Genomic DNA, 10480 nt, shown 5'->3' on the forward strand with positions numbered 1-10480 from the left:
ATTAATTATAATCAAAATTAATCATATTAATTAATTTTTTTATAATTAATTATAGCCTACTAAAATCCAAATAGGCTTTAAAGATCCCAAGTGGCATAGAGAAAGGAAAGAATAGCTAAAGGATCCCAAATGGTGTTAAGAAAGGAAAGGAAATGGATCCCGCTTATCATGTGATAGCCTTCTTCCCACTAGGGTTCGGTTTCGGTGCTTTGCAATCAGGGTGTTCATCACCCAAGGAAGATTTAGGCCATCTAGACTAAAAATCTAAATGGTCTAGATTTTTTTAATTTTAATTTCAATTTTAATTTTATATTTATAAAAATAAACCTTTATAAATTTTTTGATAAATATATTTATTATCAATCTAGACAGTACTAATTCAATTTGAGACTCTAGGTAGTTCAATTTAATATTATAATTTTTATAAACTGACTATCTAGATGTACTCTAGACAAGACAGATTCAATATTAAAGTTTTTAATAATTTTTTATTTATATGAAATAAAAATAAAAACTTTAAATCTAAACCTTGCAAATAAAAATTTAAAATTGAATTTAGACTGTCCATAATACATCTAAATAGTCAATTTATAAAAATTATAACATTAAATTGAACTATCTAAATTAAATCAGTACTGTCCAGATTGATTATGAATATATTTATCAAAAAATTTATAAATTTTTATTTTTATAAATATAAAATTGAAATTGAAAAAATCTGGAATGACCCAGATCTTCTCTGGCTGATGAGCACCGTTGCTGGGCATAAAACCAGATCCCTTCCCACCTTCTATCTTTTAGGGGCTTTGGTATGGTTGTTATATCAGCATTTCCATGGAGGGGGCATTGACCAATAAGACTTCAAGAAATATTTTATTTGTAATAATTTTAAGTCGATGTTTACAAGGTTTTATGTGTGTAGCCACTTTTTTAATGTTAACCTTGTAGCTATTTTTTTCCTTTTATTTGCTAATATAATTTTCTTTTCATTAAAAAAATGTGTGTGGCCACTTCCACCTGGACAGGAGAGAACTTAGGCCCTGTTTGGTTGGAGGGGAGGGAAGGGAAGGGGAGGGGGAGGGGCTCCTCTTCCCTCCCCTCATTTGGTTGGGAAGAGGGGAGCACCTCCCCTCCCCTCCCCTCCAAAGCCTCCCCTCCAAATTGGGGGGGAGGGGGGGGGGGAGCTCCCCTCCCCTCCCTTCCCTCTTCTTCCCTCCCCTCCCCTCCCCTCCCCTTCCCTCCCCTCGAACCAAATAGACCCTATAGTGGTCAAACAATTGCATACACATTTTATTACAAGAAGATGATTTCATATGCCAATAAGGAACGTAACATGCTGTAATGAATGGCAAAAATGATGCTGACGTGGCTATTCAGGCTGAAAATGTGAACAAGGTATATGGAGCAAATCAAGCGAACACTTGGCTTTAGATCTTGGACCAGCAGAAACGACAATTAAGTTGGTTAGAAGAGGCACGAGGGAGAGAAAGAGGACCTAGAAAGTGAGGGAGAACGAAGGTATATGAGCTCAGGAAGGAAAGCAACGAGGGTGTGTAATTATTGATTGGCTAATTTTCCCACTGTATGCTGTTCTTTCTTTCTCTGTGATTTTGTTCTTCCTGTCTGCTCTGCTCTGTATTTCCTTATTTTTCCACTGTCATCTTCTCTTTTGCTCAATTCATTTTGACTTACATGTCATTGGAATCTTCCAACATACATTCAACCTGATGCTATCAGAAATAATGCGATACTGAGCCACGTTTATTCATCGTTTTGTTCTCACTTTTGTCGATTGGGCTGTGCTTTGTTACATAGGTGCTTCCATTGAGAGAGCCGATGGTAGAGAACCCACGATTGAAGGATCTTCAAGCTGATATGAGGAAGTTGCAAGAACTTGGAAAGCAATGAGATTTTTCTTATTCATCTCGAATGGATAAGTTTGAAAGTAGTCTTGATGAAATTGCTAAGGCATTAACCCAGTTGTCTCAGAACGTTGCCAATCTAACAAAGAACAAAACCATGGGGTCTTCGAGCTTGGGCAACAAAACATAAGTCCCGGAGTCTTATAACAACAATCAGCTGGCACTAGTAAAACATGCTAAGATTGATTTCCCTAGATTTGACAACATAGATCCATTAAATTAGATTTTCAGGGCAGAGCAATTTTTTAGATACAATGAGATGATTGAATCACAGAAGGTAGTTTTGGCTTCTGCTAACATGGACGGTGTTGTTATCCCTTGGTTTCAGATGTTACAAAAGATGAACCAGGTTCCCACATAGGCAGCATTGGCAAGAGAAATAGAGAAGCAATTTGGCCTGACTCAATATGAAAATCCTCGAGCCCAATTATTAAAGTTATCTCAACAGGGTTCAGCCCAAGAATATCACACCAAGTTTATGGTACTTGCTAATCGAGTTGAGGGCTTATCGTCCGACGCCTTACTGGATTGCCTCATCAGTGGACTGAAAGATGAACTTGGGCGAGAGATTTTATCATGAGAACCTGCAACACTGGCTAAAGCGGTGGCGCTAGCTCGCTTGTTAGATGAGAAGAACATGATGGCGTGGGATTCTTGAAGGGGAGAACGAACTCGACATCTGCAGTGGGTAAATCGACCATCAGCAACCTTGTTACAGTTCACCAAGAGTGAGCAAGTCTTCACTTCCCCCATTATTGCTGAAGCCCAACTCCAAACCTCTTGTTCTCGTGAAATGTATAACTCCTGCTGAAATGCAATTAAGGCGTGAGCAGGGTCTGTGCTATACTTGTGATGAAAGATTTTTGGCGAGCCATAAATGTCCCAATTGTCAATACATGATGTTATAGTATGAGCTAGAAGAAGTTCCACCTGAAATGGTGGAGGAGGAGGTGAATACAGGGATAACGTCGGAGGTTGACATAATAGAACTTCATCACTTATCTCTGGATGCTTTACAAGGCACTCCCAGTAAGTGTACTATCCGCTTCTATGGTAATATTTTAGGAACTGATGTATCTGTTCTTTTGGATGGTGGTAGTTTAGATGATTTTGTGCAACCTAGAATTGTAAGTCATCTGAAGTTATTGGCTGAGAAAGTATCCCCGTTCAGAGTGATGGTGGGAAACAGTGAATTTTTGAAGGGTGACAGCATGGTTAGAGACTTACCTTTAATGATTCAGGCCATAAAATTCAAGTTTCTGCCTAGTGCTTCCTGCTACAAGCTATGATGTTGTTCTAGGGTCTTCATGGCTTGTGACACTGGGCTCTCACATTGCGAACTATAGTTCTACTTTCATCAAGTACATGACTGATGATGGATGGGTGACGTTGCAAGGGGAAAAACCCATAGTGCCCACTATGGCTCAATTACACCACTTGATCCAATTTCAAGAGACTGACTCCATTTGTGAGTTATTTACGGTACAGTGGCAAGAATTAGAAGGGGAAAGCAGCAAACAGTTAGGAATACCGCCAGATACCCTTAGTGAATTAGTGAAGTTGCTGAATCAGTTTGAGGAAGTTTTTGATAGTTCACAAGGCCTTCCACCTCATAGAACTCATGATCATGCCATCAATTTACAATCTGGTGTAGGCCAAGTGAAGGTTCGACCCTACCGATACCTATTTAGTCAGAAGAATCTGATAGAGAAGATGGTGACTGAGATGTTGAGTGCCGCAATTATTCAACCTAGCGCTAGTCTTTTTTTAGCCCCGGTTTTGCTAGTAAAAGAAAGATGAGACTTGGAGATTTTGCAGAGACTATAGAGCCCTCAATGCTGTTACAATTAAAGACTCATTCCCAATTCTCACTGTTGATGAGTTGCTAGATGAACTCAAGGGTGCTAGCTACTTCTCAAAACTTGACTTATGCTTGGGGTATCATCAAATCCTAGTAAAGAAGGAGGATCAACATAAGACAGCATTCTGAACTCACCATGGCCACTATGAATGGTTGGTGATGCCTTTCGGACTTACCAACGCTCCAAGAATATTTCAATCCTTAATGAATGAGGTGTTTAGATCTTTTCTAAGACGCTTTGTGTTAGTCTTCTTTGATGACATTTTGGTGTACAATGTGAATTGGCAGAATCATCTATAGCATTTAGAACAAGTGTTAAATTGCCTACGGAACATCACTTATATGCTAAAATCACAAAATGTTCATTTGGCCAGACTAAGGTGCATTACTTGGGCCATGTGGTATCCAGAAATGGAGTAGGGATGGATAGAGAAAAAGTGCAGGCTGTTGAATCTTGGGCTATACCAACTACTGTAACCCAATTAAGGGGGTTCTTGGGCCTTACAGGCTATTATTAAAGGTTTATAAAGGGCTATGCTAATATTGCTCAACCCCTGACGAATTTGCTGCAGAAGAACAATTTCAGTTGCAGTATAGAAGCTAAGTTGGCTTCTGAACAGCTCAAGCATGCCATCAGGCAGGTGTCAATACTGGTCTTGCCTGATTTCTCTAAGAATTCTGTGGTAGAAACTGATGCTTCAGGATGTAGAGTTGGCGCTGTGTTATCTCAGGATGGGCACCCCATAACTTTTTTCTCTAAGAAGCTATCCCCTATGATGCAAGCACAATCCACATTTGTGTGGGAACTATATGCAATAACCGAAGCAGTTGCAAAATTCAAACATTATTTGTTTGGTCATTTCTTCATAATTCGAACTGACCAGAAAAGCTTAAAGCATTTATCGGAATAGACCATACAAACACCAGAACAAGAAGCATGGCTGCCTAAATTACTTGGATATAACTACACCATAGAATACAAGGCTGGTAAGACTAATCAAGCTGCAGATGCTCTCTCAAGATCTTGTTATATGGCAGTGTCCGAATCTGTACCTTTATTAGCTAAAGAATTACTGCAAAAATTGAGGGAGGATGATGAGATTAAATCCCTCGTTGCTAAATGGAAAACAGATCCAGGGGCTAAACCAGATTTCATTGTCAAAAATGATTTATTGTATTGGAAAAATTACCTTTACATTCCATCTTCTATGACAGATATCATTCGACAGTTGCTAGAATTATATCATGCATCCCTATTAGGTGGTCATGCTGGTTTTTACAGGACTTATTCTCGCATTGCCACTCATTTTTTTTGGAAGATTGTGAGAAAGGACATTGAACTATATATCAAACAGTGTTCTATCTGTCAAAGGGCCAAGACATCTCAAACTTATCGAAGTAGACTTCTTAGTCCATTTACCATCCCTACCCAAGTATGGGATGATGTAGCAATGGATTTTATCATGGGCTTGCCGCTTTCTAAGGGGTATTTAGTGATTATAGTGGTAATAGACCGTCTTTCCAAGTTTGCACATTTTTTGCCACTACGTAACAATTATACAAGTCAAACAATAGCTGAAGCATTTATTTGCCAAGTGGTTAAGTTGCTTGGTATACCTAAATCAATTGTATCAGATCGTGACAAGGTTTTCTTAAGCCAATTCTGGCAGCACCTCTTCAAATTACAGGGTACCAATCTGAAATTAAGCTCTTCTTACCATCCTCAAACGGATGGGCAAAGTGAGATATTGAACAAATGTTTAGAGATGTACTTGAGGTGTTTTGTTCATGGTGCTCCAAAATCATGGTTCACATATTTACCTTGGGTCGAATATTGGTATAATACCCCCTATCATGCCTCTATAGGGATGACGCCATTCAAGGTCCTATATGGGCGTGATCCCCCTGCACTCATTCCATGCTCATTTCCAGCGAATGTGTCTTTTGATGTTCAATAACAGCTTCAACGAAGAGATGAGGTGTTGGCCCTACTCAAGCTTAATCTGGCTAAAGCTCAGAACTGTATGAAGAGATTTGCGAATAGGAGACATTAAGGTTCACTTCAAGGTTGGTGATTATGTATTCATTAAATTACAACCCTATCGTCAGTCATCAGTGCAACGACACTGTAATCAGAAGCTGGCATTAAAATACTCTGGGCTATTTCTTATAGTGGAAGCAAGGCCTTCTAATCTAATGGGTCGCCCTTATCAGATAAAGGCGAAGCGAGAGGAACAAGCAACGAGCAAGAAAACGGGGCAATCAAACTAGGTAAGAAAACAGAGCAAGAAAACGAGGCAGAGCAATCAAACTAAAGCGCATACTAAAGCCTTAAACTAAGTGGGGGCTTTCACGTTAGGGCGCTAATTCTGTTGCTTGTTGCGCGTACTAACGCCTTAAGTTTTCTTGCTAGTGCTTGTTCCTTCATCTTCATTCAGTACTTAATTCCTAAGCTTATCAGTGAAGTTCAATCTTTACCAAACCTTCTTCTTAATGAATTCAAAGAAGCAAAGAAAAACTCCTGCAATCAATCCCGGCTTTTGCTAGCTAAATCCGGATCCGTTGCTTATCAGTAGAGGGAGCAATCAAACCTAACTAAATCCAGTGCTTCTTTCCGGATAGATTTTCTTTAGTCAAATCTGCCTCCTTGCTCTACTGACTTCTACCGAGATAGATAATGAGACCTTTGGGACTAAAGATCAATTCCGTGGCATACCCATTGCAATTACCTGATACAGCACGCATCCATCCTATTTTTCATGTCCCAATACTTAACAAATTGAGAAGGTTCACCAGATGATCAGTATGTTCCCCTGCCTTTGTTATTAGATGAACAGCAACTACTCTCTCCAGTTGCCATTTTGAAGCAGAGAGAGGTCCAAGTCCTGGGCAAATGGTGACGACAAGTGCTGGTGCAGTGGGATTCGGATGTCCCTTCATCTTGGGAATTTATTAAGCATATCAGAGAGCATTACCCCTTCTTTGACCTTGAGGACAAGGTCCTTTCTGATGGGGATAGATATGTAATGAATGGCAAAAATAATGCTGACGTGGTTGTTCAGGTTGAAAATGTGAACAAGGTGTATGGAGCAAATCAAGGTGAACGTCAACACGTGGCTTTAGATCCTGGACCAGCAGAAACAACAATTTAGTTAGTTAGAAAAGGCAAGAGAGAGAGAAAGAGCTCCTGGAAAGTGAGGGAGAACGAAGGTATATGAGCTCAGGGAAGAAAGGAACGAGGGTGTGGAATTATTGATTAGCTAATTTTCCCTTTGTATGCTATTCTTTCTTTCTCCGTGATTCTGTTCTTCCTCTGTCTGCTCTGCTCTATATTTCCTTATTTTACCACTGTCATTTTCTCTTTTGCTCAGTTCATTTTGACTTACTTGTAATTGGAATCTTCCAACATACATTCAGCCTGATGCTATCAGAAGTAATACGATACTGAGCCATGTTTATTCATTGTTTTGTTCTCACTTTTGTCGATTGCGCTGTGCTTTGTTACACATGCCCCTTTTGTGTGAAACTTCTTGTCCCATTCAATGAGTTGATAGAAGTCAGGTAAGGGGTGCATAAATGAAAGCACTGTTAATTAGCTGTGCTGACCATACAAATTTAGCTAAGAACCCATGTTTATGCAAACTTGCCATCCTCAAATGTGCTTTGAAAAACATTTGAGTTGAAATAATGTGGGGTCTAAAAGATTATCGGCTAAGACTGTTGAGTGGCATAAGAATTTCAATGTTCACAATACCTATCCAATTTATCCAATAGGAGTTGCAAACTTATTTTGTTTCCGTCTTCATGTACTAACTATTAACATCGAGCAGTAACTTAGTATTTCTCTTGTATAAAAAATATTAATTCTCCTATTATTGATAACTTTGATATAAAACTAATTTATTTACAATTTAATAAGATGTTAATTATAATCTTTGCGCAATCAGGCCTGAGGTTGACGAAGGCCATGTGGACCCAGGAATTTAAAGTAAATTTTAAATATTTATGAGTTTATGTTTTAATAGTAATTATATTAATTTCTGAAATAAATATGATAAAAAAAAAGTTGATGTAGTGGCAATTGAACATGTATTATTCCATCAGGTCTCAAGTTCAAATCTAATCAAGCCCAAGAGTTTATTTTATTTTGTTACTTTATGAAATTACCAAACTATCCTTATCACGCTCGAATTTTTTTAACTCTTCTTTCTTTCATTCTTTGATCAATTTAGAGTATAGAGAGAGAGAGAGAGAGAGAGTTATGTGCTATGGTAAGTTGGGTATGTTACGAATGAAATTATTTTATAAGAAGAAAATATAAATGGTTGCAAAGGATAACTAAGAGGTGGCATGCCTATATATATATATATATATATGTATGAGTTATATTTTTTTTAGATTTATGATATTTAAAATTTATGGTGTTATTTTTATTTGTTTATTTTGAAAACTTTTGAATATTTAATCAATGCTATTATGCACATTATTTATGAAATGTTATTTTCGACAAGTATTAAATTGAAATTTAAAATGACTCATGCAAGTTTGATATTAAGAACGTAAATTGTATTTCAGAAGTGATTATTTTTCTCTCGCATGTTTGAAATGTGATTTCTAAGAGGACTCTAAACAGAATACTATTGCTAACTACAGTTCTATTAGCTCTTGGCACACCTTGGTCAATGATTAGCTAGTTTGTTTTTGTGAGCTTTGTTCTCACAATCGTTATTCATGAGTATTGTACCTGTGTTTGATTTCATGGTTTTGAACCGCGTTTGGTTAACCTTACTCTCGTGGACTATGTATCCACATTTATTTTCATAGCTCATGCTGTGTTTGATTACTTACCTTCGTAGACTATGTGTTCATGTTTGTCTTTATGGCATAAGCCGCATTTGGTTATTTACCTTTGTGGACTGTATGTCCACATTTGTTACCTATTCTGTTGAGTTCTCACAATTCTAAATTTTGATTAACATGTATTTTCAAAATTTCAATCACTTTGGTTAGCAAGTGTGTTATTTTGATTTAAGTATGAATAATTTATTTCTTTAAGCATGATATAATAAAATGCTTCCTATTTATTCTCATTTATGATTAAAAATTTAGATTTTTTTAGTTGTGATAATGAACTATTCCCTTTTCAATTATTGAACATGATTATTTAGCATACTATTTTTACTCTTTTAAATGTTATTTATGGGGATGCTATTTACTAAAAAAATTATTTTGATCTCAGATTCACTTGTTGATGCTAATCTTATCGCTGATGTAATAACTGAATTTTTAAATCCCGTGATTAGCTTTTAATTAGGGGTAAAGTAGTTATTAGTATGGGGAATTAGAAATTTGGATGATTACTTGATAGTTTGATCCATTGGGATGTTGTATGAACAGATACGGGTGAAAAGATTGCGTTTTGAGTCAAAGCAAGTGTGCGTGGTGAGAATTTTTCTCACTGTGCCACGCACCATGGCTTATGTTTCATACACCGTGACACATGGACCAGAAAATGACCCCTTAAGTCGTGACATTTCATGAATTTCAAAAGGGAGAAAATTGAAACACACAAGAGGGAGAAGAGAAGAGTGAAGGGTGTGCTAGGGCAAACTATTTCGGACCATGAAAGGTGCTTATGATCAGTAACTTAGCTGGCAATCTATGTATAACCCTTATCTTTTATTCTACTTAAATTTCTCTGAATATGAATTATAGAGAATTTTAAGGAGTTTGATTCTTACCCAATAGTAATAAAAAGGTTCTCAAGAGTTAAATTAGAGCTTTGCAACTGATTTAGGGTTAAACAATAGAGCTTTGAACCGTAGGTTCAATTTGGCCCTAATTCATTGAGATTTTAGGGGTGAAAATCATGTTTGAGTGAAATGATACTAGTTGAGGTAATGTAAAGTGGTAATTAAGTAGTATTAGACTTAGAATGGATAAATAAAAAAGAATAGATGGCTAAATGTAGCCATAAGTAGTAATTATGTGCTTTTGGTCAAATTACACTAATTGACTAAATTATGTCAATTGTATTTAGATTGGCATATCGCTCGTGTGAGTTGAGAAATGAAGCTTGTGAAAAGCTATAGTGGTAATTGAAATTCATGGATAACCTTTCTAGTGATACAAAGGTTGAGGTAATCAAATAGCTTCTTTTGTTTGACTATTTATTATAACTGTGTGTAAGTATGCTATTTAGTGTATGAAATGGTTTTAAACTAAGCATGATTTATGGCATTTTGTGAATGATGCATGAAATGGCTTTTAATCAAATAGAAGTGTTGAAATATGCGATTTCATGTGTTATGTGTATATATATATGTGTTATATATTGGAAAACATGTAAAGTGGTGATTGAGAACTTATGAATGGTTCAGAAAGTATGATCATAGGGGTGAGAGTTCACCCATGTAGAGTGTAATGATAAGACCATATAGCATATTCTCCTTAGTGCTCAACAGGGTGCAATGTTGGAGAATTATACCTCCTTAATGCCTTTTGAGGTGCGGTGTTGGAGATGATCTCTTTAGTGCCTAACAAGGTGCGGTGTTAGAGATTTGGACTCTTTAGTGTCTGTGTGATATGGTATTGGAGTCAACAATATCTTAGTGTGTATTAGGGAAAACCATAGTCCAGAAGTGAGATAGAACACTTTTAGCCGGGTGATTCTAGCACTAAAGATGAGCTCAAGAAT

The sequence above is a fragment of the Prosopis cineraria genome, unplaced genomic scaffold, assembly GCF_029017545.1.
Source record: "Prosopis cineraria cultivar Desert tree isolate PC_DT_omini unplaced genomic scaffold, ASM2901754v1 PC11, whole genome shotgun sequence".
Classification (NCBI taxonomy): domain Eukaryota; kingdom Viridiplantae; phylum Streptophyta; class Magnoliopsida; order Fabales; family Fabaceae; genus Prosopis; species Prosopis cineraria.